Source organism: Zonotrichia albicollis, chromosome 3, assembly GCF_047830755.1.
Source record: "Zonotrichia albicollis isolate bZonAlb1 chromosome 3, bZonAlb1.hap1, whole genome shotgun sequence".
Taxonomy (NCBI): domain Eukaryota; kingdom Metazoa; phylum Chordata; class Aves; order Passeriformes; family Passerellidae; genus Zonotrichia; species Zonotrichia albicollis.
The window spans coordinates 25,895,070-25,920,824 of NC_133821.1; the positions used below are offsets into that span (position 1 = coordinate 25,895,070).

At 40.5% G+C, this 25,755-nt stretch overlaps 1 protein-coding gene across 1 annotated transcript in view; it reads left to right on the forward strand.

Moving 5' to 3' along the window:
• The window catches only part of MEIS1 (Meis homeobox 1), a 243,921-nt gene that overhangs the window by 38,042 nt on the left and 180,124 nt on the right, over positions 1-25,755 (forward strand). Inside the window, exon 2 of the transcript XR_012579446.1 lies at positions 795-981. The gene's annotated coding sequence lies outside the window, so the exon portion shown is untranslated. The remainder of the gene's footprint in view (positions 1-794; positions 982-25,755) is intronic.

Sequence of the window (25,755 nt, forward strand, 5' to 3'; positions counted from 1 at the left end):
TTCTCAGTGCAGAGAGAAGGACATGAATATGTAGGGAAAATGGGGGGGGGGGGGGTGGGAGAGTAGCCAAAAAAGTTGATTATCAACTTCACTTTTATTCTGAAGTGTATTACCAAGGTCTGTGCTCCTCCTCATGCTTTGCAGCTGGTATTTCTGCAGGTAAAGAATGTGTAAATTACATTAGCAATTCACACCAGTTTGGACACTGATCTAGCAACGTGAATTTAACAGAGCCACTCAAAGCTCTGCCCACTTGTTGCAATTGGAGAGTGTTTAACTTGAACCCAGGTGTCCATTCCACTTGGCAATGATCTCAGATCCTAGCAGGAATACCCCACCCACTGCTGCCCCACCACTCTGAGCAGCCTTGGAGTAAATGCTGTTTACCCGGCAGCACTGGGAAATGCAACACAACTCAACAAAAAACTGCTCCAGAGGAGTTGCTGAGAGGTGTGCTGTTCCTGATTGTCCTATTCTTTTCTTTTGATTGGCCTGGGAATTGTACCTGACTGGTTGCTGCCTCCTGTAGTTTGTAATGCCTCTCACAGACCCTGGGTTCAGGTTTGTTTGATAAGCTGGGATCTGTAAAACTGCAGTCTAACAATTCCACCACTTGTTCTAATTTAGTGAGGGGTGAGAATTAACAGATGGTGTCATTATCAAAAGCTGTTCAAGTGTTGAAGCAACATAAATTCCACAAATACAGAAAAACAAATATAAACTGCTGTAATTTTTCCAATATTGGTTGAATTATAATCACACTTTGCATTTACACAGGGCTTTTTAATCCACAGCTTTTGAAGTGCTTCCAGATTGTACCTAAAGCTGAGTCTAGATGTGTGAGAGAGGAGAGTATAACATTACCTGCTCTGCTGAAGTTGGAGGTGGGGTGCTGAGTGTCAAAGGCTTACCCTGGACATCTGCACAGGGGCTCTGGCTTCTTCACCTGGCTCTGCTGCTGTTCCAGCTGAATGGTCCTGGGTAAGTGGTTTCACTTCTCAATAGCTGAATTTCTGTTTCTAAACAAGGAATCATAATGCTTTGCCTCCTTTGGGAAGTGTTTTGTTTCCAGCAGATGAAAAGTGCTGTGTTGTAAGGTGTGGGTGTTGTTGATACCATCACTGTTGCAACTATTAAAGAGCAGAGGCTGGGAGGGCTTAATATTAAATACGTGGTCTAGGTTTCCAGAGGGACTGAGACTAGCAGGGTTCTGACTGAAGTTCTTCTAAAAGCTTGATTTTTTAAGAATCCCATAGTGAACACTGTAAAACAAAAGTAAGGGTTTGCTGGTATGTTTTTTTCCCCCTCTCCTTTTTGTTATCTTTGGTAGGTAGTTATTAAAAGTTCTCAGGACCTTTCTATTTCAGCTTTCTGCATATTCTGTCTTCACAATGTACCAGCCTTTGTCTTGACTGTGCTCCTGCAGGTGTGAGGGGTTCTGCAATTGAATTAGGCAAGTAATTGTACTGAGGAAAAAGTTTGAAGGTTTGAGCTCACGTTCTTGCACGCCCTATTTTTGGACTTTGTTATGAGCTCATGATTCAGGAATTAAAATAAAAAATACAAGTATAGGGAAGATGATCTCTTGTTGGTAAGATGGGTGTTAAGACTGCATAACAATAGTTATAGATTTTATAAAAAAAAAGATTAGTCCATGATCATTGAATTTCAGGGTTGTGTGGTTCAGGCAATAATATTTATGCTGTTGATTATATTTATCTTTTGGTTGGCCCAAAGGATTCAGTGGTGCTTTGTGATAGGTGCCTTGAGGATTTGCATTTCACAATTCATGTGAGTAGGGAGGGAGGGAAGAAAGAAGGAAAAAAAGAGGGTGGAAAAAACCCCCAGCATTTTGGGAGAGGAAGGTCTCAGATTAATCATTGGAAGTTCTACCCCAAGAAACAAACTTAATGTATTTAAGATTCCCTTTCTCACATGAATGCATTCATATGAGTGTTGAACTGAGAGGGACCCTTTGCATCCTTTGCTAGATTTGTGTTGTGTGTTTGTTCTCCGTTCCATGAGCAAATATCATGGTACAGCTCATATCCATGCAGTCTTTACCTCCCACAAGAAGTCAGCAATGCTTGAGTGGCATCCTAGGAGCAAACCCTGCCCTGTGGCAGCCCCCGAACTCCACTTGGCCCTGGGTAAGGAGGGGAAGGAGGGAGCCAATCCATCCAGACCAGAAGTGGGCCAGAAAGTGCCACTATAGCAACAAACAGAGGACAGTGCTGAGGCTACTGTAAGCCTGGCTGTGTTCACAGGCTATAGCTGGTGATTGTGTCCTACAAGCCGTTCAAAATCCCTCTGAAGGGCTGGAGTCTGTGCTAATTTCTAGTTGTGTGATGGATGGATCTGTTTTGAACATTTACATTTTTTAAAAAGACCATATTTCACACATTTCTTTGAGTTGCTTTTGTGCTGAAAGATGACTTCTCCTGCCAGAAGGTCCTGCTGGTGGCCTGGTGATGGGGTAGGGGTGACAGTAAAGGGACAGTGGGGAGTGTTGCGTTGCCCTGTTGAGTTCTACATGGAAAAACCTGGCGGGGACTTAGTCCTGAGACTGAAAATTCTGTCATTTCCCTTTATACACCAGAATATTATGAATGGTGTTTGTTTATTTATTTATTCCTTTTGTCTTGATCAGATAAAAAAAATAGACAGGACTACTTGAGACTTATCCAGCTTTGACAGCATTTGAGGATTTATAAATGTGGGTTTCAGCTGCGCTTGATGGAAGTTACTGCAAACTGGCAAACCAGACTGGAAGCCAACACAAGACAACCACAAATCTGGCAACAAGTTACCACTGCCAGATGCCTTTGCTGTTCCTTTAGCTTTCTATGGATTTGAGCCACTTCTGTTTCTTTTTTCCTTTTTTTTTTTTTTAATTAATTTTTTTTATTTTGGAAATACTCTCAAAGTAGAATGCAGGGGTTTGGGCTGCCTAGCCAAAGTTTAACTGTCCTTTTGCATCTCTGCTAAACTTCCTGTTTTTGGCAAAAACAATTTATTATCTTGCTGGTTCTTTACACCTGAAAGGATCTGCAAGTACAAATAAACTTGTGGTGGTCTTTTGGTTTTTTTTCATGGCCTTTCAAAGAATAAACTCACTTGCTTCCTCTCAATGATGTGGTCTGTTCTAGCAAATAAAGGTACTTAACCTTTGAGCCACTAGCAAGATTCAGAAAATGTTTTAATTATGCAGAACTTCTGCACTCTGAACTTTTAAAGTACAGATAATTATTTTTTTCATATGCTAGAAATCTTTGTTTTCATGTGGTTGGGCAATAGCATCCCTTGGCCACATGCATTTTAAGGGAGTTTGGAGTGAGTTAAAATTGGAAATCTTTGTTCTAAAAATTTCCTAAGCCTTTCCTAAAGGTTTATTCTTGGCAATCCATGGACATGTGGTAACAGAACAGAAAAATCTAAGACAGGTAGGCAGTAATCATCCTTCTTACTGGCCAAATGAGATCTGAAGTAAGAAATTAGGCAGCAGAATTATCCCTTGTCTTCATGGAGGGAGAGCAAGAAGTCACAAACCCAAGCTCTGCTGCAAAGTAATTGGAGAAGAATTTCCTCTCTAAAAATAAAATATATGTAAGTTATCCAAAAAGGGAAAAAAAACCCAAAACTCCAAACTAGCAATCTGTGTCATTAATCCCCAATGCCTCTGCAGTGTAAGAGAATGGAACAAAAGTGTGTTTGCAAAACTGGCATTGGCAGGATTAGGGCTGTGGAATGGGAGGTGGTAACTTGGCATTGGCTCCATTTCTGTGTGCCTTCAAAACTTACTGCATATTACCTGCAACTGTTGGGAAGATGTTGAAGTCTATTTTTTGCGTTGTACTTCAAAGGTTTTGCAAATTCTTTGAAGGTGACTTAACAGCTATTAAATGATACTAAAAGAGGAAAAAAAATCGAAGTCTTTCCAAAGAAGAAGTTTAAAGGATGTGTTTAATATTAGTGTTGGAAATGTGCTATAAATCCTCGTAGTTTATGTGTGTCACCATCTCTGAGATGGCATTTATCACAGCAGAGGGAGAAGGAACAATTCACAGAGGAAAGAATCTTTCAAGAGTTTTATATGTTCCTCCCTATGTCACCAAAAAAAGGGAAAAGAAAGACATTTGAGCAGAAGCCCTCAGCTGCACAGAAAGCCTTGAACAGTTGTAATGTCCAGGTTGTATGATAGCAGGACACTCCTGCTGTTTTCCTTAAGGAAAACTGTACCTTTTGCCCTTTTTCAGCAGTTTGTTGTCTTTCATAAGGTAGTTATAAAACAGCAAGAAACTCCCCATGCCAAGTAATAGGAAGTGAAAAATGTAATTCAATATGTGGAAAACCCCCAAAGTTTGAATGATGAATATAAAAGTTCAAATGCTCTGAACGGGATGCTTCTGTTGATATTTTCTATTCTAGTTCTATCAATTAAAAATTCATGCAGGAAATTCTAAGAAATGTTAGGAAGAGAAATGCGCTTGTGATTTATTAGTTGGAAAGATGTTTCTCTAGAGTCAGTTTTAGTTTCTTGACCCTCTGAAAACCCAAGCCAGGAGTTTTGTCAAAGAGCTCCATACTCATCCTTTCAAAAGTGGAAGTGTTTAAAGGAATGTTGCAAGTAATTTCTGATTCCACTAGCTTCAAAGGAGTTAACTGCATTTAGCGTCCTTAGCTCTTAGCTTAATTTGTTAAATCAAGCTGCTTCTGAAATTTATAGCAAAATTGTTTTTCTCTGGGGAAATAATTACTATTCCTCTTACTGGTGTGTGTGCAGATGTTTGTCAGCAGAGGAGTTGGAGTCGATGAGTTTAAAGGAAGTGTTTCGTTCTGTGGCACTGAGCTGGTATCCTAACAAGAAGGGGAGCTGATCTATTGATTCTTGACTATAGGGTTGTGCCCTATTGATGGGAAATTTTGCTTTGATACAGTTTTCCTGCAAGTGAAACCTGACTGACCTGTAAGTGGCTGTAAGTGAAGTAGGGCTGGTTCATTCTGGGCTTCCTGTGCACCTTGCCACAAGGTGGGGATGGGATTTTGGCCTTCAGGGCTATCACTTGATGGTCATCAGGCAAGGAAGAGGTGTTTAGTATCTGACAAGGCTGAACCTGTAGTAAAAACTATCATTTTGGGTGTAGTTAATGAAACCATTGCTCAAGAGAAGGGATTAAATTAGTGTGTGCACCTTGAAGAGGTTTTGACAGAGGGAAGTTCTGGCAGATCTGCCTGGCCTGAAACTGCATGGATCCTCAAGGGGAAGGATTTTGGTGGTATGCTGGAATAGACAATCCCGTCACTCACTGAGTTCTCATCCAATTGAGCCCCTGTCTTGGTACAGAGGTTGGAGATCAGAGAATTTCTCTAGGTTTGTTAGGAATGTAAGGGTTTTTTTCCAAACTGGTAAAGGCACTTACTGGGGAATTTGGGACATTCCCCAGAACCTCCAGAGCTGGAGCCAGGTGTTTCAGTGGATTTCACGCCTTATTTGTGTTGTCATTAATGGATGTAAAACTTCTAGCCTGGCCATGTGCAATACCAGGACAGGTACAAATGCAGGCAGAGCTTTCTGCAATATACTCTGAAGGAAATGGTTTGCATGGTTTTCCATCATCTGAGCTACTTGATGATGGATGTTTCTTTCCTCCTGAACCATGCAGCATATTATGGTTTTGGCTGAGAAGAAACTTTGCCCTGAATATTTTGATGTCTCAGTTCAGAAGTAGAAAGCCATACTGGGGGCTTTCTTAGGTCTTCACTGGGTAAATTCATCAGTGAAAGGAGAGACAGATGGATCTGAGTGATTGTCTGCTGCAATACTGCATCTTGCATTGCATGTATTGCAGGATGGGGAAAGGGTGTTGGTGGCTCATCAGCTCCTGGCTTCCCCATCTGCTGCAAGAAGCAGAAGAATAAAGTTTTGTCAAATGCACCAGTGGCTACAACTGACGGAAGCTGGAGCTTCCAAGGCTTATAATAAATACATGGGAAGCATGCTGCCTTTTGGGATGCAGCGCAGCCCTTGGACAGGTGGTGCTTGGTTAGTTTTCCTTTGGAGAAAGTGAGGACCAGGATGGTATCTCCAGTAGCTCAGAGGCTGGCTTGGCTCTTGGCTCAAGTCAGTTTTAGGTGCACATAAAAGACTGTTTATGTTGAGCTCTTTTTTTTTAACGCTTTCCTAGTGAATCCGAGGAATTGCCTATAAAAGTTTCTACATCTGTTTCCTTCCCTAAGCTTGTCAGTTGTTACTTATATCCCAGTCATGGCAGAGAGGAAATACTGCTTCTCTTTATTCAGAGTGTCTGGAACCCACCCTGAATTTAAAGCACCTCACAAATTTTTAAGACAAGCCATTAACAAATACTAGATGCCCATCTTTTGTATTTTGGTTCGTTCTTCTTTTCCTGGAATTGATTTTTAATGAAAAGTCTTTTTCCTACAAAAAGCCAAACACCTTGGCAAATCTGCAGAAACCTGCAACCCCCTGAAAGTGATCCATCCCAAGGCTGCTGGATGGCACCTTGCAGTGGCCTGTGGGTCTAGCCATGAAAGAAGGTGGAGTACACTGTGTGATCTAAATTTTGGGAAACTGGAAGAGCATTTCACCAACAATGAACCTTTAGGAAATCCTGGGTTTGTGTGTCTTTGATAAGTTTAATCGTTTGAGTGACATGCTTTCCAGTCCAGCTATCTACTTTAAACCGCAAAATTTCAGCTGAAGAAATCCCAAAAAAATAGCGTTGGTAGGGTGGAGCAGTACAGGGAGAAGGCTGGATCAGTGTGTTGCAGTAGTAGATGGGGGGCAAAAAAAGAGAGAAACACCCACTTCTTGTGGTATTTTCTTTAAAACTGTATGGCACACTCATGTTTCGGAGCAGAGGCATGAAAGCTGGCAACGAACAGACTTTTGTTTCAAGGATATGCCTTTCACAGTTTTTGTCAAAATCCACACGAATTTGGCAAAGCTGTCAAGCTTTTAAGCATCTTGGTTCATGCATATTCAGCAACAAGGGGTTGGATTTCAGCAGTGCCTAATGGTCTGTGCCCAAGGGGAGCCAGCCTGGTACCAGAGGTGGGAGCACTGCAGGGTGGAAGGGGAAGAAGATCCACATTCCATGTGTGCTGCCCATTTCCTCAGGGCTTTGAGGATGGCAAGCCCTTGTGCTGGGAAGCCTACACCTCTGTGTTGGTTTATTTCTGCCAGAGCAGCCCTGAGGGCTTTCTGCTCTGAATGTAGATGAGAGGAGTGGCAGGGAAGGCAACCTGAGAGCAGAAGCCTGGAGTTTGGTTACAAGGGGGAAGGACTGGGAAGGTGGGAGAGGAGGAGCAAAGAGACCGTGAGCCCTGGTGAGGACCTGGCCAAGGGCCAAGGCCTTGGACTGTGGCCAGAAAGATGAAGGATGAGGCAGGAGAAGAGCCTGGAGCATGGAGGGGCAGGGTTGGGAATTAGGATTTGCAGGGGTGAGAGCTGGCCAGGGAGGAGAACAGAGACAAGAGCTGGGCTTGAAGTAGGTGAGGCTTCTGTTGTTCTCTCACTATAAACTTCATCTGTGCTCATTCCAGGCTAAATGTGCTGAATAAAAATGACAAGTGCCAGGAGAATGTCTGCCCCCCAAATTGAAACCTCCCTGCCTTTGATCATGTTCCCTTTCCTGTATCAGCACATTGTCTTCAGGAACTAGAATTTAACTTATTTGGCTAGGATCTGAGCTGGTGACACCTGGTTTAACTTTTTCAATAGCTTCCTACAGATTTATGTAGACAGCGCTGTCCTATAAGCAAATTCCCACCTCTCTTATTTCCTAACATAGCTTATGCCTTTAAAGATAGTAAAGACGTGGTCTCGTACTCTCAGACCTGTCAGGAGGTTGAGTTTTCTTATTAGCAGCCAAGAGCAGAATCTTTCTCTTCCTCTGTAAATTATCTTCATTTTACTGTGCTTTAAAATGCATCACTTGAAAGTCTAAAATATTTGACAGTCTGCAAATGTATTCAAAATACTGCAGCATTTAGCAATGGTCAAATATCTAGCTATACATTATATACTGTCACATATATTTAATATATGTGCAAAAACGTCACCAGACAAAATAGTTATGGGGAAAATATTGTAATAAATGTAAAAATTGTCATCTACTGATGAAAATGATCCTAATTTATTTGGAGCGCCGACATGCATATATATATCTTTACTCTGACATTTTTTTCTATAGTTTAAATAAATAACTTAACTTATTTAAATAAATAACTTTCATCATGTGTAATGTCTTGGGATGAGGTGGAAGCTGGAATGCAGAAGGAATCAAGTGGAAATTACTAGGTGGTGCCTTTTGTTTTCCAAGAGCAGTGAAGTAAAATTTGAATGTGTTTTAATATTCTTGAATATTTAAATGCCCTGGGGCATCTTGTGTTTAGAAGGAATTTTTTTAATAGTTTCTTTGTGTATTTTCTGTTTTTTTCTTCTCTGTTTTGTATAAACTTCAAAGGTAATTATTTGTTTGTGACTTTCTATGAAATCCTGGAAAAATGTTCATAAGGTCAAATGGGTTGTTTTGATGTGGCATTTGGATGTTCATTCACTCATTGTTTTTGAAATAAATAAGACTATGTTAACATAAAACCATGTAACAAGTTGATTGTATTAACTAACTTGTAGACTGGAGGAGGGGATAGATTCTAATTCTTTTTTTCTTATTGGTGTCCCCATTTGACTGCAGATTGCTGTGGTATTATCTAGGGACAAAATCCATCAAACTTCCAAATATTCTCACAGCTGCTGTGGAGCTTGCATGGGAGGTCAGTGGACTTTGCAGGCTCTAGGTATTAAAATACAAGATATCAGTGAATCTTTCTGAATGGGAGTGAGACTTGTAATATTAGTAGCAAAGTAACAGCCTTATTTTCTTCTGGTAATTTCTGATCATTTCTCAGCCCACCAGATTTAACCACCTTACTAATGTGCTCTACAATGTTCTGTTCCAAATATTAATATCAGCATTATTACAGTGTCAGCACTTCTCTGGTGTTAGCAGATATATTGTTTTCATTATATAAATCTGGTCCCCACACTCCCTGCTTTCCAGTTTAATTAATCCTCTGTCACACCAATGCTGCCAAGAAACCTGTAGCTATTTATAGAAAGGCATCATATTTTAATATGCAAAAGATAAATATGACTTGGAATGTAACAAACTGTGCTACAAGTGGGATTTTAAAGTAAAAAATTAATTTGACTCAATAATGAAAGCTATAGACTGCCTTTAATGCTTTTCACCCTCTGAAAAATGTTAACTCTGATTAAGGAGATAGCAGATTATCTTTAATTTTGAGGTTTTTGACCTTGAGATCTCTTAGCAGAGTCTCCATGGGTCACACTCAACCAGGGAAAAATAACTTCTAGTTATTTTTTTGTGCTCTACAGCGAAAGCACAAACCACAGGCATCAGGTGATAAAACTTCTCTGTAAGGAAATTTTTTGGGGGAAACAGTTTTTGTTTGCTATGTAGAAAACTGGATGGATAAGTCTTCACTGGTGAGTCACCAGCATTTTCCAAGACCTGCCATATGGCAGGAAGTGATATACTCCCACATCTCCTCAAAAGTGCCCCAAGATTCATGATTCTGGCTGTTTGCATCAACCCCCTGCATATAAATGTCCCAATAGGGAAAGAGAGGCTTCAAAGAAAACACAGAGATTAACCTCAAAATACTGGGCAGAAATAGCTTACATGCTATGAGCTTGGAAACTTGCATTCATGCCAAAACAGTAACTTTCTGGTGGCATTGCTTCAGACCATAAGTTTGCTGGCTAAAGGCACCTGGAGCTGGCCAGGGCTTGTGTTGGCTGTATCTTTGTTCCTTCTTCACATCCTCAAATCTGAGCCGTGACGTTCTCCTTAAAAAAGTTATGTTGGCTCTCCCTCAGCTTATTGTGTTTAGCTTTATCTTCAATGATTCTATTCTTTACAGTTTCTGCAGCTTCAGTCCAGAAATTACTTACTGCCCCGTATTTCCTGCAAACTTTTTTTTCTGGGGTTGATTGTATGTTTGCCAACTGCAATGTCTCTGGCACCAGGTGAGAGACATTGTATAAATGGTAGAGTTACAGTACCAGTAAGCAGTGCTTTCATAGTCTGGTATTTGAATTCCTTTAGAGTTCTGTGGGGAAGCAGATATGAGCACTGATGTGGTCACTTGGCTTCTGTGCCTTTAAGAACTGAGAAATTTGGAGGCTTTGTGCAGATGGCACAGTGCTGGACTTAGCTTGTCCTGTAGTCTTACTCTTCAAACACCACACAGGCTCTTAAAACAAGCTGAATTTCCCCTCAGTATGCATTCTGAAAACTTTTGCAAATGTTGGGTTTAAAACTAATGATTGTATATTTACATATGCAAAATAAAAATCAATTGTATTCTTAATAACAAATATATACCTGTAATTCAAGCACTGCTGAAAAAAGTGCTTGTGGCACACTCTACTTTTCTATTTAACATCCCAGCTGTTTTACTAGTCCACATTTTTCTTCAAAATACTGAAAGTGGGAAAATCATGTTTCTACATAAAAGTGCTTGAAACTATTTTTGCTTTGACTCAAAGGCATTCAGGAGCAGCAAATGTTGTCAAGTGTCTTCAGCCAGTAGATTTCAATTTGTATTTAATACTTGCATAACTTAAACATTAGCCAAGAGAATTTTAAGCATTTTTTTTCCTTTAATTTGACTTTAAAAAAAGTAAAAAAGACTCCTCCTGGACTGAGATCTTGTATCTCAAGTTTCAGACCGAAGTAAACTTTTACAGCCGAGTTGTAAAATAGCAGTTTATGAGACAAACTCTGCCAAAACTTTAACTATAACTGTGCCAATGTGCCATTATAATAATCCAACAATAATCATGGTCCATTATATTAAATCACTCGCACAGACAAAGACTGCTAACCTTTCCAAGTGGGAAAAAATGTTCCTTTCAGATCAGGGATAAATTCCAACAGAGAAGACCAAATGCTGCAGCCTTTAAGTAGTGAATACATTTACTTCTCCCCAGGGCTCAAATAACCCAACATTTGGTAAATGTTTAACAAGGATGAATTCTCCCTCCCATTTGCCCTTTTCTCATATACACTAGATTAACAAATTTACTTTAACAAGATGATCTGTGTTACCCCCTGGTATCCCCCAATTAGGTCCTTCCTCCTGTTATTGGCATATCATCCCAGTCCATTTGTTTGATAAGAGGACCCAAGGTAATTAGCTGTGTGGCAGAAAGTATCTCCCACCAGCCCTGCTTCTTACAGAGGCAAGTCTCCCCCTGACAGAAGAAGGTGCTTTTGCTGTTGCTCTTTGCTTTTTTCATGTGTTTTTCTTTTCTTTGTGTTTTCAAGGGGATCTCCTATTTGTAGCGTTTTGCAGAGGAGATTAAGCAAGCATGGCGTGTAACTCTTGACTCCAGTTATGCCTCCCCTGCAGCTTGTCAGGAGCTAAATCAAAGCCTCTGCAGGAATTCACAAATCCAGCTTAGAAATCTCATATTTAGTCCTGGATAAATGAACATTGTTGAGGAAAGAAAAACTGACAGGTTCAGGGGGCAGTGATAGGCTGTGCCTGTGGTGTCTTTGTGCAGTCACCAATTCCTCCCTTAGCCTTCTCTATTTTCAGGTGGGTTTTGTCACGTTCACATGCGCTGTTGTTTCATGTTGTATCTGTACGGCTGGATGGATGTCAAAACTATATGTTTTGGGGGTTTTTATTTGGTTAGTTCTTTAAATTTGTTAGGTCTTTTTGGTTTTATTTGGTTTTTCTTTCCCTTCAATTTGTGAAGTTGTTGGGCTTCTGCTGTAAAAGGAATTTGGGTCTCTCCTGTTTTCTTGGGAATGTATTAGCACCTTCAGAGCCACCAACTTTGTCATTCTTAGAGCTTAATGCCTGCAAGGGCTGCGAGGAGAGCAGAGTTAGCCTGGGAAGGACCTGAAGCCCATGTTGGTGATCTGAATCACACTGAGCAGCTGCATTTAATTCCAGAACTAGAGCTTCTACCTACGCTTAACGCTGGAGCAGGGGTGGTGACAGCTGGGAAAAATCTCTAATGCTTTTAACAGCCGTCAGTGTCACTGATGAATAGAGCACCTTCCTGTGCCTTGGTTGGAGGAAGGGCTTTACCTCCATTCCCGGAACCTGCCTGGAGGATTCTCCCGCACTTGTGCGTGCCTGTGAGTGCCATTGTTGCCACTGTTTTTGTAGGGGTGTTTTTTTTTTTTGTTTCTAGGGTTTCCGTCCCACCCAGAAGTGAAGGCCTGGTTGAAAGCTGGGCAGTGTTGTTGGTGTGCTGAGGAGACCCAAGGCAGGAGCAGTGTGGTGCTGCTCAGGGTGCCCTTCAGCTCCGCAGCGTTCCTCCGAGAGCCGCTGAGTTTCGTCACCGAGGGCTCCACACCTGATAGTGCTCAGTGACTTAAACATCCTTGTCAAAAGAACCTTTAGATGAGCTCAGGATTGTGGCGAGGACAGATGACAAGGACTGTGGTGGTTTGCTTTATGGCAATATCCTGTTATTTGGGTTGGTGGATCCCTATCTGAGTACCATCACCCTTCCAGGTGGCTTTTTCCTGGTTTCTGACAGACTGACCTTCGGGAAACATTTGTTGTGGGACTTCCTTTTGTCCCATTTCTGTCTCTGACACCTCAAATTAGGTGATGGCAATGTCAGACTTTAGTCAGACCGACCATTGATGCTGATAGTGAATATAACTTTCTTGCGTGATATCCATCACCAGGGGCTCACTGCCAAGCTGCTTGCTATAACAGGTGGGAATTGCACCATCTTCTTTGTGGCAGATATCAGATATCTTCTCATATCCTAAGAAAGCACAACCATGTGTTTCCTTCAGCTTCACATAGACAGTGGTCTAGGACTTACCCTCAGGCAAAGCAAGAACTTTGCCTGTGTCCATGCATCATCATTTTGGCTGATTGCTAAGGTGATAGGTTTGGGGAAACTCCTCAGTGTGAAGGAATTTACCCATGAGCTCTAGAAATATGTTTGCTTCTGAGGAGATTTTGCCTGAAAGAGTCTCCACATGAAGGTGTGTTTTATTTTGCAACTGCATCCTTTAATTGCTGGCAAAGGAAAAATTTCTCCCTTATTTGTTTTCTTATTAATCAAGCAAAATAGAATAACACAGCCTAGGTGCAAGAAGGCACCAGAGGACTCATTTGGATAAATAGGACTCTTCATTCATACACGATCATTCTGCTGTTCTTAGGCACAAGGAAAAAAAGGAAAAAAAACCCACTCAAGTGCTTCAGTAGCACCAAGAAAAATGAGTCAGTGGGAGGACTATGTAATAAAACTGTGTCACGAGATAATCACTCCTTGCTGATGTACAAATGCTGCAGCAGAAACCTATCCTTGTCATAAAGATGAAATTACCAATGTCTCAGTATTTTGAACAAAAGGTAAATACCCAGATGATGGAGCAAAGAGCCAATAGTTCCATCCTCTCCTTAACTATCTCCTTATGTATGTGCATGTAATCCTTCCCATTTTTCTCCACTGTCTTTCCAATAAGAAAACAAAAAAAGTATTCCTAAGTGCCTGAGAAAAGAATAACCCTGACAGAAGACCTGCATTCATCTAAGGAATTAGTGAAATAAAAGATGATATTTTCTTGGTTTGACAGGCTGTTTTCTCTTTGGGGGCTAATACATAGCAATGAAGTCAGATACCCAAACTACTAATTCTACAAGTTCAGGCGTTTCAAGGCACTGAAGTGATTTCTTTATTGAAGTCAGTTTTACCAATTCCTGTCTACTCAACAGCTTTCCTATCTGGCTGAGATGCTCTTTTAATTTTCAAGCAATACTTGATTCTGCGAAATGCCAAAAATGGCCTGTAAGTCCTCAAACTCCAATAAGGTTTGCAAACAGCACAAGAAGTACTCTAGACCTTGCAACCTATTTTTATGGACGTTGAGATGGACTTTAATCTTAGCAAGATCAGGAAGTGATTTCTAGGCCTGAGAGTCTGCTGCAGCTGAGGAACCAGGAAGGCTTAGAGCAGCCTTGCAGGAAAGACCTCTTTGGTTAGGATGGGATGATTAGTTGACAAAGCCTCTCTTTATTCTCTATTTGGCCCACTGATTTTTAGCTATTTTGAAAGTCAATTACTGCAGTTTCTGTTCTGATAACATCTAGTGATAGAGCTAACGAGTGCCTTTGGAGCTGCTGATGTGTTACTGGCTGTTTAAGCAGCAGATTCAGCTCAGTCCGAGTTGGGGCCCCTTCAGATGTGCCTGAAGTCACAATGTGTTCAAACCAGGTGTCCAGAGCTGTCTGCTTCTCCTGAAACTCACTGAGTGGAGCCCTAACCCCAGAGCAAGTGTCGATCTGGTTTAGCAGTGTAAGATTGAGGAGACACTAAAGGAGTGTGTCACTGAGCCTTGCATCATCTTGCATTGGAGCTATGGTCCTTGTGCAGGTACAGAAGGGCCAAAGAGATCTCAAGCCCTTGCAGTTTCTCCAGAGCACATTTTATTGCTTTCCCTAAGAATGAGCTGCGCTCTGGTGATGCAGCCTGATTCTGAGAACAATCACAAGTTTTGTGCCATGAGGCCAGGCCACACCCCCAGGCTGATAGGAAAACTTGTGCCATAAGGCTGGTCTTGTGGCCAGAGAAGGTGCTAGAACCTGTGATCATCCAGAAAGAATGGCAGAAAGTTTTTTGGTTCTGTTCAGAGGTTGCTTATGTGCTCTCCTGTAAAACTGGGTTTTGTCTGAGAAAATGGTGTGAACAATCTGGAGGGAAATGCAGTTTCCACTCTCTACGTGTCCTATATAAAAAGGCAATTTTCCAGTGTCACTTGTAAATGATCTTTTCCTTGATGTGCAACTAGATGCCAGAGAATTTGGTATAAGTTTTTGCATTGTGCTGAAGGCCATAAAACCATCAAAATCTCCTTTTTTGGTTGCAAGAGAGCAGCTGTCTAACTTGGTGGGTAAGGCTGCTCATCTTTGCCTGGTTTTATGAGTCTCTTTTTAGGTAGAAATTCAAAAATATCTTCCTCTTAACTACTTCCAAAAGGTCAGTGGAAAGTGCTGCTTTACCAATTGCACAAAACACTTTGGGGGTAGGGAAGAATCAGAAATGAGCTGTCCTCTGCCTTTCTCATGGCAAACATATTCAAGACAAACCACTGTCTCTCTGCTCTGCTAAGAAAATGCCATTAAACTAGTTTGTTTACATCCTTTTGCTCCTTTTTTGGCACGTGATTTTGATGCAAACCCATATCTTAGGCAAACTTTACTACTAGCACCACATCCTGCTGAAACACTGTAGACCTCATCAGCAATCCCCAGCTACCCAAAGGCATGGGATGCAGGAGCAGCCTGGGAACAGGGATGGAGCTCCATTCTACTCAGAGCGCTTTTACACTACTCTATTTTTGGCTCTTTGCTTGCTCAAATGAAACTGTCTGATTAGGTAACACATAGGAAATAGATTTCAGTCCAAGTCTGAATCATCGAGCTATTAATTTTTTAAAAAGTGGTTTTTGGTTTGGTTTTTTTTTCCCTCAAAATCCATGCTTTCTCCTTTCCCTGTTAGTTTTCCCCCAGAGGGACACTCAGGAAATTCATTCAGATTAGGTGTGAATTCACAGTGTATGAGCTGTGTAGACACCCTTGTGCAAAATGAAAGCTGCCTGAAGTTGGCTTGGTATTGAAAATGGATTTAGTCCACCCTAGGTCTCAGTAAGAATTTTCTTACGGAGATATAATTAGCTAATTAGCTGATTTGACTAATCATTCTTTAAAATTAATTTGGATTACTTTCCTTGGCTGTCCCCAGGGAGGCAGAAATGCTTAGCTCTCCTAGTAACTAATGCCATCACATTATGGGATGAACACAGTACTTCTGCAGCATCCCATGTTTTGAGCCCATTGGGATAAGGAGTAAAGAACTTGTATTATCTCATCTAAACTTGCCACCCATTCACTCCATGCAGTTCACTATCAAAGATAGTACTGGAGCTGTGACTTTTATTTTGGGTACAAAATCTGACCTTTTTCTCGAGCAATCAAGGCTCTAATTTCAAGAGAAGCTATGAGGTGTAGGTAAGGTATTTGAGTTCCTAAATTGCCAGGCTTAAGTGCTGGGTGCACAACTAGATTCTCTGACATCTTTGATAATTAACATGCAGTCCAAATCAGGATATTTTAATTAATAAATAAATTTGATATAGCATCAGTGAGGATGTTAGATCTAAACCTACACCAGAGGAGTAAGAAGTATCTAGACAGAAGGGACCTTGCCTGCTTGTGTAGGGTCTGATGAATTGTACCTTTTGATATTTTCCCGAACCATTAGTTTTTTGGGATTTGGTTTGTTGTTTTTGCTTGGGTTTTTTCAGAGATTTCACTGAAAATGGATTGAAAAGGGTGAATTGAATACATGTATTTGAATGGAGAAAAGAAGATAAATTACGCCAGATGAGACTTCTCTGAGTTAGTTAATTGTATCCCAAGTATTGTTATCAGCATTCCCCTATCCAGTTGAAAGAATGTGATGCATAATATTCCACAGCTATCTGTACTGCTTCCAGCTCTGTTCAGTGTTCTCATAAATGACTTGCACAGAGCAGTACAGAATATGCTTATTAAATTTGCAGACAACATGAAGTTATAAAGGCCTGCAAATATACTTGGAGACGGGATTAGGAATTTAGAAAGGCATATAGAAATTGAGAAACTGGTGAAAAAAACCAACATTAAAGAAGAGATAAAATTCAGCTGAGGACTAAGCTCACAAGTCATTGACTGCATGAGCATGGGATGCATAATGTGCAGGTGACAACACTTTAGAAGTTTTTGTGAATTATAGTTAGATCACAACTTGAATGCAAATTTAAAACCAGTCACATCATGGTATTGCAAAGAAAGGCAGACCTTGTAATTGGAACTTAGCAGGCATTTACCTCTCAAGATACTGTTATGTCACTTGGCACTGGTTAAGGTATGGACTAGGTTTGCTGCTATTCTTCAAAGTTGGAAAGATTTTGAATAAACACTGAGGATATTTATAGGTCTGGGAAAAATGGCTTAGGAGGAAAAATGGGAAAAACTACAGTTTTCCTGTCTTCTAAAAGACACTGAAGTTAGGCATAAATGATCTTTAAGTACATTAAAGACCTTTTAAAAAATTTAGGGCGTTACCGCTTTTACAAGTGTGTTTGGGCCAAAATCACAGCAGGAGAGCTTCAGATTAGATGTTCAGAAAATTTCCCCAGAAATAATGGCAGCATTGGGTTAGGGCAGATTGCCTGGTGGGGCCATGTAGTGTCTGTTATTGGTGGTCAGTAGAAACAGTTGAGAAATGAGGTTATCAGCAGCGAAATAATTAATGTAGTCACCCCTGTCCTGTGGGATGACTGAGGACTTCTTAGGGCCTTTTTTGTTCTGGGGACTTGAGAGCAATCAGTACAGTGCTTGGAGTAGCATCCAGGAGCAGCAGTTACTCAAATGGAAAAGTATGGTACTATTTTAATATTTGCAGGTAATTAGTTTAATTATTTCTAGACTCTCTGTGAGTAGCTAGGACAGGATCAGGACCTTCTGGGAGCAGCTCAGTTGTGTACCCAGGGATACCTGCTTTTCTAATGCATGGCTGTTCTCTATGAAGCTTTATTCCCAATCACAATATAATGTTTCAAAGAGGATCCTGGACTGGAATTTGGCAATATTTTTGCTTTCAAATATAGAAAATAAATCATATGGACGTGTATTTTTTCTGTAGTAAGCACATCTAGAGCTATATGCCAACCTTCTTGTTCTCTTATCACATCCCTTCTACAGCTGTTTGCCTAAAGCTACAAGGGAAGGGTGGGCAGGTAGGATGGAAGATCCCCCCAATCAGCTTTTTCCCCTGTGATGTGAGGTACCACAGAAGATAGAAATCCTCTCCATCAGCACACATCTGGAAAATGCATTGCAGTGTTTTGAAAGAGAAAGCTGGGAGAGAGGTCACAGTTATATGGCAAATGCCAAATTATAGTCCTTAATTTATCCAATTAAAACATTTGAAAACTTGTAAATTTCCCAAATTTTTATCATCTTTGGAAATACTGTTTTCTTTACATACTCAAGCATTTTCTTGGCTGTTATGCCTTCAGTGTGGACAGGCAGTTTACTGCTTGGGACGGCATTTAGGAAGAGGAGACCATTTTCTGCATTTTGGAATAGTGAGTGAGTTTGGAGCAGTCATTTGAATGGTTCATTATATGTGCGTGCACCTCTGTGTCTAAATAATCATAGTAATTTCCTTTATTCAATTCTTCAAAGTCCCAGATGAAATCTGGATTTCAGTACAGTTAAATGCATGTAATTCAAGATACAAAAAAGGGAAAAAAACATTTACTGTACAGATGGGGAACTGAATCACACAGAGCTAAGAGATTGTCCAAAAACAATACAGAAAAACTGAGGCAGAGCATGGGTTTAAGCCTGAACTTTGTGATATCTCACTCAAATCCTTAATTACAAGGCTGTTTTTAAATTTCCAAGTTGTTCTCTTATACATAACAAGCGTCATCACTTAGGCCTTTAACTATTTTGTTTCCAAATTAAACCTTTCTTTGCTCTGCTGGAAGACGGAGCTGGATCACTGGTGTGACTTAACTGGAAAATGATGATTTCACACCAAAGCTAGGGAGATGTGGCCAAATGGATAGGAATTGGTCTTGCATCAGGCTTGACCCATTAGGTGTCACGTCAAGAAGTGCCACATTGCTGCCACCTTTGTGATGTATCTCACACTTGTCACCACAGCCCCCGGTGTGGCTCCTGCCGTGGTTATCGCTCCGGATCCCGGCTTGGGACACGAAGGCCAGCTGTGCTGTTAGAGAAGTGCCATCGTGGGAAGCTGGAGCTGCAGCCAGTGTGACTGGGATATCAGGGCTGCTTCTGACATTCTTGGACCCCTCCTCTTTGCTGCTCTCCTATTTCCCCACTCTCACTTTGCCCAGATAATTTAAACTCCAGAGATCAGATGAAAATTCCTACTCAGCAATTTTTTTTCTCCCCTCCCCTCACACTTTTAATCACAGGAGCTTGTTCAGGGAGAAGTATGTGCTATCTCAGACATATGTGGGTGTGAAAGAGTGCGCTTAGTAAGGCCTTTCTGCGGGTTAAGAAAACGTCAAACTCGTTCTGTGACATTCTCTCATCCTCCGGTGACCTGTGCAAGGCACAGGGAGTGTTGTGCATACACCTGAAGCTAAAACAAAGCTGAAAAACATCTAAAACACTGCAGTTGTTGGGTGGGGTTGGAGTGAATGAGCAGGTGCATACCAAAGCAAAATTATCTTGGGTTGTGTTCCTGTCCTCTTTCATAATCATTAAGCAGGTTTGGGGGTAGAAAACTTCCAAGAAAAAGGGAAAGAAGAGTAGGAAATGGGAATTCAGAAGTCAGTGGCTTTCCTGCAATCAGTCCAGTATTGCTCCTAGCTGCCCGACTGCCGAGTTTTGGCAGAGATTTAGAAGCTGAGTATCTGTTGACTGTCAGGCCAGTGCTGTCAGTCACCTTCGTTCAGGTTAATGCTTCAGGGAGCTGGCCAAACTCCAGGGGATAACTCGCCTAAATAAAGATATCATTGCTCTTTTCTTGGAACTAGATGTTCTTCCCTCCTCCCTCAGTCTTTTGCTCCTTCTTTGTGCTGTGGAAAAATGAGATGGCTTTGCGCAACTTGGAGGATATTCAGATACAGAGGAAAATTTCCCATCCCTGCAAGAAAAAAAAACAAACTTAAATGTAGAAATCTTAAAATTAAGACTGACCCAGATTAATGTGTGTGTATGTGTGTGTGTGTTTTTCAGAACAGGATGAACTGAACAGATAGGCTGAAAAATGCAGTGAGTAATATGTGTAAACTCAAACCTTTGGTATGCAGCTTAATCTGGCACAGCACCCAACTTGCCTGACTAATCTGCTTTATGTCAGCATGACAAGGTTTGTTGGAAGTGATGATATCTTTTAATAGACAAAGTAATTTAGTTGGCTATCTATTAGTAGTATTAGACAAGGTTTCAGGCACATAAGTCCTTCTGCAGACCACCTGAAAGCTTAAAAGAAGGTGTCACCTTTGCTTTTAGCTGACCTGTGGAAACAGTTGGAAGCTTAAAGCTTGCCTGCTCTCTCAATCTTTCCTGCTTTGTCTTATGGAGTATTTATTCTACCTTGTCTAAATGATGTCTAGAGACTAACTTATCCACCCAAGAGTATAATAATTTCCTTCTTTTAAATATTACTCTGTGTTAACAGGAAAAAATTCAGGACAGCTGGGCTTGGGGGACTTATGTTTTGGGGTACCCAGATTTTCTTTGCTGGTCATCAGCTCTGTGCTGTAGATATTCTGTATGGTCTTAAAATCAGAGCCTCTTGTGATGTTTGAATTTGTGTATTCAAAGGAGATGTTTAAAGTCAGTAATCACTATTGAAAAGCACAGATTTTGAAGTTAATTGTAATAAGATAAAGGACAGTAGATCAGTTAAATTTCTCTTCCTCTGTGCTGTTTATCTTCAGCAAAGAAGAAGAAATGAAGTTACTTAGACATTTGCCTGTGTTATGGATTAGAAGTGATAAAGTCAAATAGCTACCAAATGCTTTAAAAAAATATCAAAATCTAGCAAGTGAGTAAAGGAATCAGAATACTCAAACTGAAGCCGAAAAAGAAAATAATGAAAACCATCCTCTCTCATGAATAGTTTTGGTCCTCATTATAGATTAGTAGTTTTGTGAGATGATGTAGAAATGTTCCTTATTATCACAGCTTTATTGCCTACCTCTGTACATCTGTTCCAAAATTCATTTCAAAATGGCCAGACATTTCAATAATCCAGTGTGGCTTGGAATTTTCATATTGTTTCTGGTGCATTAAAATCTGGATGGAAAGCTGGTACTTTTAAATTTACAATTGCACAGACCGCACAACATCTGGGTAGCTTTGCTCTATTGCTTTCCCTGTTCCTTTAAATTTAGACTTAAGTTATGATGTGCATGAAAGGCTAAAGACCTTGTGTGTGGCAGGTGTTATTTCAAGCTGACAAAAATTCAGTAATATGTTCATTTTACTTTGATATGGCCTTTTACAAAAATGCATAAAGCACTGATTCAAACCTTGGCAATATAGTTTTATTTTTTAAAAAGGCAAATGGGGCATTTTCTGGACTAGGAGAAATTAATAATCAACTTGTATTTGTGCATGTGTTTGTGTTTATTTAAAAATATATTAATGAAATGGTTCCCTAAGAAGTCATTTATTCTTATTCCCTACAATTAAAGCTTCTTTGTTGAGATGCACTTAGGTACTTTCTGGAGGAGCAGTAAAATGTTTTGGGCTCCTATTTTCCAAGAATGATAACATTGAGGCAAATTGCAAACTTCTTATATATATTATATATAATATATCGCATATATTACATATCTAAATTCCTTAGAAATTTCTTGATTAGTTACTCATCATTGGCAGTCCAACAGCCGTAATTACAGTGATCTGTACAGAGGAACCTTTAGCACAATGAAATGTCCTGGTTCCAGTGGTCCATGCTGAGCTTTGCAGCTTTACATGACCCAAGATATAGTTAATATATGGCTGTTCTGCCCAATGGATCCATGGCATCCTAAATATGGTGTGTATAAGATGACCTATTTAGCCTGCAGGGTTAGTACTTGTATTCCTATTTAAAGAGAAACAAACAAAAAATTCCAAACCAACAACCTCCTAGCCCTCCCAAAATCATAATTTGTCAATATGGGAAAGGATACAAATTTTATATGCATCATCCCTGTGTCTGATTGAACCGAAAATCTTTGGGGAGATTTTTAAATGCTGCACACCTGAATCTTCTGAATGAGTCCATGGGGTTTTCTGTGTTGTTGTTCATGTTGAGCAAGAGAAAAAAGAGTTTTGGGAAAAACCGTGCATGTAACTAAGTCCCAGCTTAATGGTTTTACTCCTTAATCCTTTGGCATCCCTGTTACCTCCTCTTAGAGACACATGGGAGGGTGCTTGTGGCTGGAACGTTGGTTAAAAGCCCCATCCCGGCTGTGTTTGGCATTACTCTTGAGGTGGGTATAGTGCTGTTTTGGCAGAACTGGTCTGATCAAACTGCATTTTCAACCTGACCTTCTCCTCACCCCTAATAACTTCCTGGTTGCTGGGTCAGGGAGAGATTTATGAGCAAGGACAAAGTGTGATGTGTCTGTCCCAGCAGCGAGGGAAACCAGAAAACTTATTAAGAGAAAAGGGAGGGGGAAGGAAGAGAGAGAATGAGAAAGAAGAGAGGCTGAAAACGAGTTGGGGTTTCAGACAGAAGCACTTCAGCTTCTGGTCTGCTGTAATTACCCAGCCACTGAAGAAATAAAACGTTGAAAAATCAATTTTATAAAAAAATCAATGTTTTAAACAATTTGAAAAGCTCTCATAATTTTAAATCCCTCTGCATTGTGCGTGTTCAGAGCCCTGATCACCTTCAAAGTGAAGTGCTCCAAAACTTTAAATTGTTCTGCACAGAAAAGGCTCTGAACCCCCATTTCATTCCCAAATGGAAGCAGTCTTGAAAATGTGAAGGATGCCAATAATTTTTCAATAATCCTCTCTTCCCAACTCTGCCCATGCTTCCATGAAATTCATACATCTCAGAGTTTCAGTGTTTTATTTATAGTGAAAAAATTTCTGCTTATAGTCTGTAAAGATGATTTTTGCCTAGTACAATAAGGGATTTTTTTTAAAGTTAAAAATATGAAGGGCTTTCTCAGGCTTTTAGTTACTGAAATGATATTTCCCATTTTTCCCATTAAAAGTTTTTCTATTTGTTCCTGTATTTAGTCCAGACAAAAAGTACAAATTGATGAGTATAGCTGTTATCATTTCCTAACTTACAGCTCTGTGCAGAAAGTGATTTTACATTGAATTGTAATTTCATTCACAAGGGCTTTAGACCTTATATAATTAAAATACCTCAATCCTCTTCAAATTAGAAAAGCAAATTGTTACATATCATAAGTAGGTGCTTTTCACTCTAATGACAGTCACTTAGATGATTTATGACATACATTATTTTATATCAAAGTACAATGAAATAGGCATTACCAAAGGTAATCTCAGTAATGTCTGAAAAGGGATCTCAAACCTCAGTGCAACAATGAATGCAGTATTTAAAATGCAAAACCAAAAGACATTATTATGGTTTTGATTTCTTATGCCACAGCTTCTCCTGATCTGTTATATTAGTACAGCAATACAAAGGGTGTTTTGGATGTATTTTGCTAAGATAACAGACGGGAAAAATGAAATATAAAGTCAGGTTTTATGCAGAAATTGTTATCAAAGGGATGATAAAGTAAAACTGCATAATCGCAAGGAAAAACAATTGATGGTGTACAAACTGAAATATATTGAGCTCATGGAATATGCTCATTTTCAGCTCTTAAACCCTTGCATTATTAAAATGCATAATAAAATAAAATGCTTGGATAATGTATAAACAAATCAGAATAAAGTAGCTTCTTGAATATGATTATTTTCATACTTCTGTATTCTGTATGAAGATTATCTGTTCTCTCCTCCCCCACTCCTGCTGCAGTGACCCATTCCAGAGTCAATGGTGAGAATCCCAGTGTCCTCTGTGTCCTTTGTGGCAGGCAAATGCTGGGCTGCAACACTGCATCAAAACAGGGACAAATGGCTGTAAATGAGAACAAATGGCTGTATGTTGGCCATGAATTCCTTTATGCTGGAGATGAGAAAAAGGTGCCTAACCATCTGAAGTGTGAGGCTGGAGCAAAATTCCTGCAGGAACAATTGAAATTTAAGAAAAAAAAATAAATATAGAAAGCTACATGCATATCAAGTAAGAAGTTGAGATTTGAGGTGGGTGCCTGCAGTGTTCTAGGACCTGTAGGGCTGCTTGTGGGATCCATCCTGCAGCAGCAGCCTTGCAGAGATTGTCCTGTGCTGGTGGCTGAATGGATGTACTTGTCAAGTCAGGAGGGCTTGGTGAGTGAGGGTCCAAAAGTCCTAAAGGCTGATGGAAAGGGTGTCTGAGTAAGCAAATAAATGCTGCAGATCCTTGGTTGGGGATGAGTAATTGTCAGAGTTTCAGCAGTTCTGGTGTATGCGCTTCACCAGGACAGAGGAATGAACATCAGGGAACCCACAAAAATGACTAAAGGACTGGGAAACCTGATTTACTTTGAATAGCTCAGGAAAGCCCAGCCTCGTTAGGTTGAGGATTATGGGAGGCTCAATCACCTGCTAGGACAACATGCAGGTGGAGCACAGAGCCCCTGTTAAACCTGCCAGATCCCAGTGCAGTCCTCAGAAGGGGCTCCAAGAGACTCCCCAGCCTGTCATTCCATTCTTCCCCACTCTGTCCCCTGGTGCCAAAACAATGTTTGGTGGAGCTAAACCCATTCAGCCTCAAAACGTAGCGGGATGAAGATCATGTACTTCCCAAGGGCTGAGAGGGAAAGGCAACATGTTGTTCGTCATGAAAAATGTTCAAAAGAAGATGTCAAGTTTTCTGAGAGAGATCTTTCCCAGGAATCAGCTCTCAAAGCACTGTGGCTGTGCCAGCTGAGCATGTTTGTCTCTGATGGCTGCATAATCGATGGCGTTGTGGTCTGGTGCTCGCTGACTGAGCCCCAGCCTGAACGTGCTCAGCAGTTTGCCTCTCATTTGCGTCAGCGTCTAAATACCATTTTTTCCCCCCTCCTTTCAAGATGGGCTGTTAATTTTATAACGGAAGAGCAATCTAATGACTTATATAATTAGGAGCATGTTTTAAAAATTTCAGAAGAATTTTTTTTCCACTCTTCAGCAGCCATAATTAGGGAGAAAATTGTAAAGGCTCTTAACACTGAGATATGTTCAGGGTTACAGCATTGTACTAATAACACCAAGGCTGTGGGTTTGATCCCCATATAGAACATTCACTTAAGAGGTGAACTTGATGATCCTTGTGGGTCCCTTCCAAATCAGAATATTCTGTAAATGGCAGCAGTCAGATTTCAAAAGCATCCTGAACAGTAAGAGTTCCCCTTACTCAGAAAATCTGGTCACAGTTTTACATACCAAAATGGAACCTTGGGGTTCAAAAAAACATAATAAATTCGAATTTCATTTTGAATTGAATTCCTTTGCAGTGCCTGTGCTTAAAGTGTTACTTGGAATAAACACTTGGCAGGAAAAAACCCAACATCTATCTTGAGGCTAATTTTGTATTTAGCCCTGACAAGCTGTGGTCAGTCAGTCCAGGCTCATTGTGCCACTACAGTATCAACTGAGAAAAGGGAGACAGTAATCCACAAGGTTTCGGTCTGGCAGATGTTCCCTGCTGCTTCACAGCTAGAATATCAAAAGCTCTTACCCTTCCCTCGATTCTCCCACCCAGATGAACACTTGTAAAACCTGTTTTGGTCAGTGCTGGAAGTGGGTGAAGGATGTGAATGCAGACGCTACAGTGCTGCTTCTTGGTGGTTGCAGAAATACTTCCATGTACCTCAGAAGCATTTTCCTACTTAAGGTGGTTAATATTTTGATCTGCTCAACTCAATCACATTTCCTGCTTAATGAGTGAGATAATAATAGGAAGAAGTTCTTCCCTGTGAAGGTGGTAAAGCCCTGGCAATGATTGCCCAGAGAAGCAGTGGATGCCCCATCCCTCGAAGTGTTCAAGGCCAGGCTGGATGAGGCTCTGAGCAACCTGGT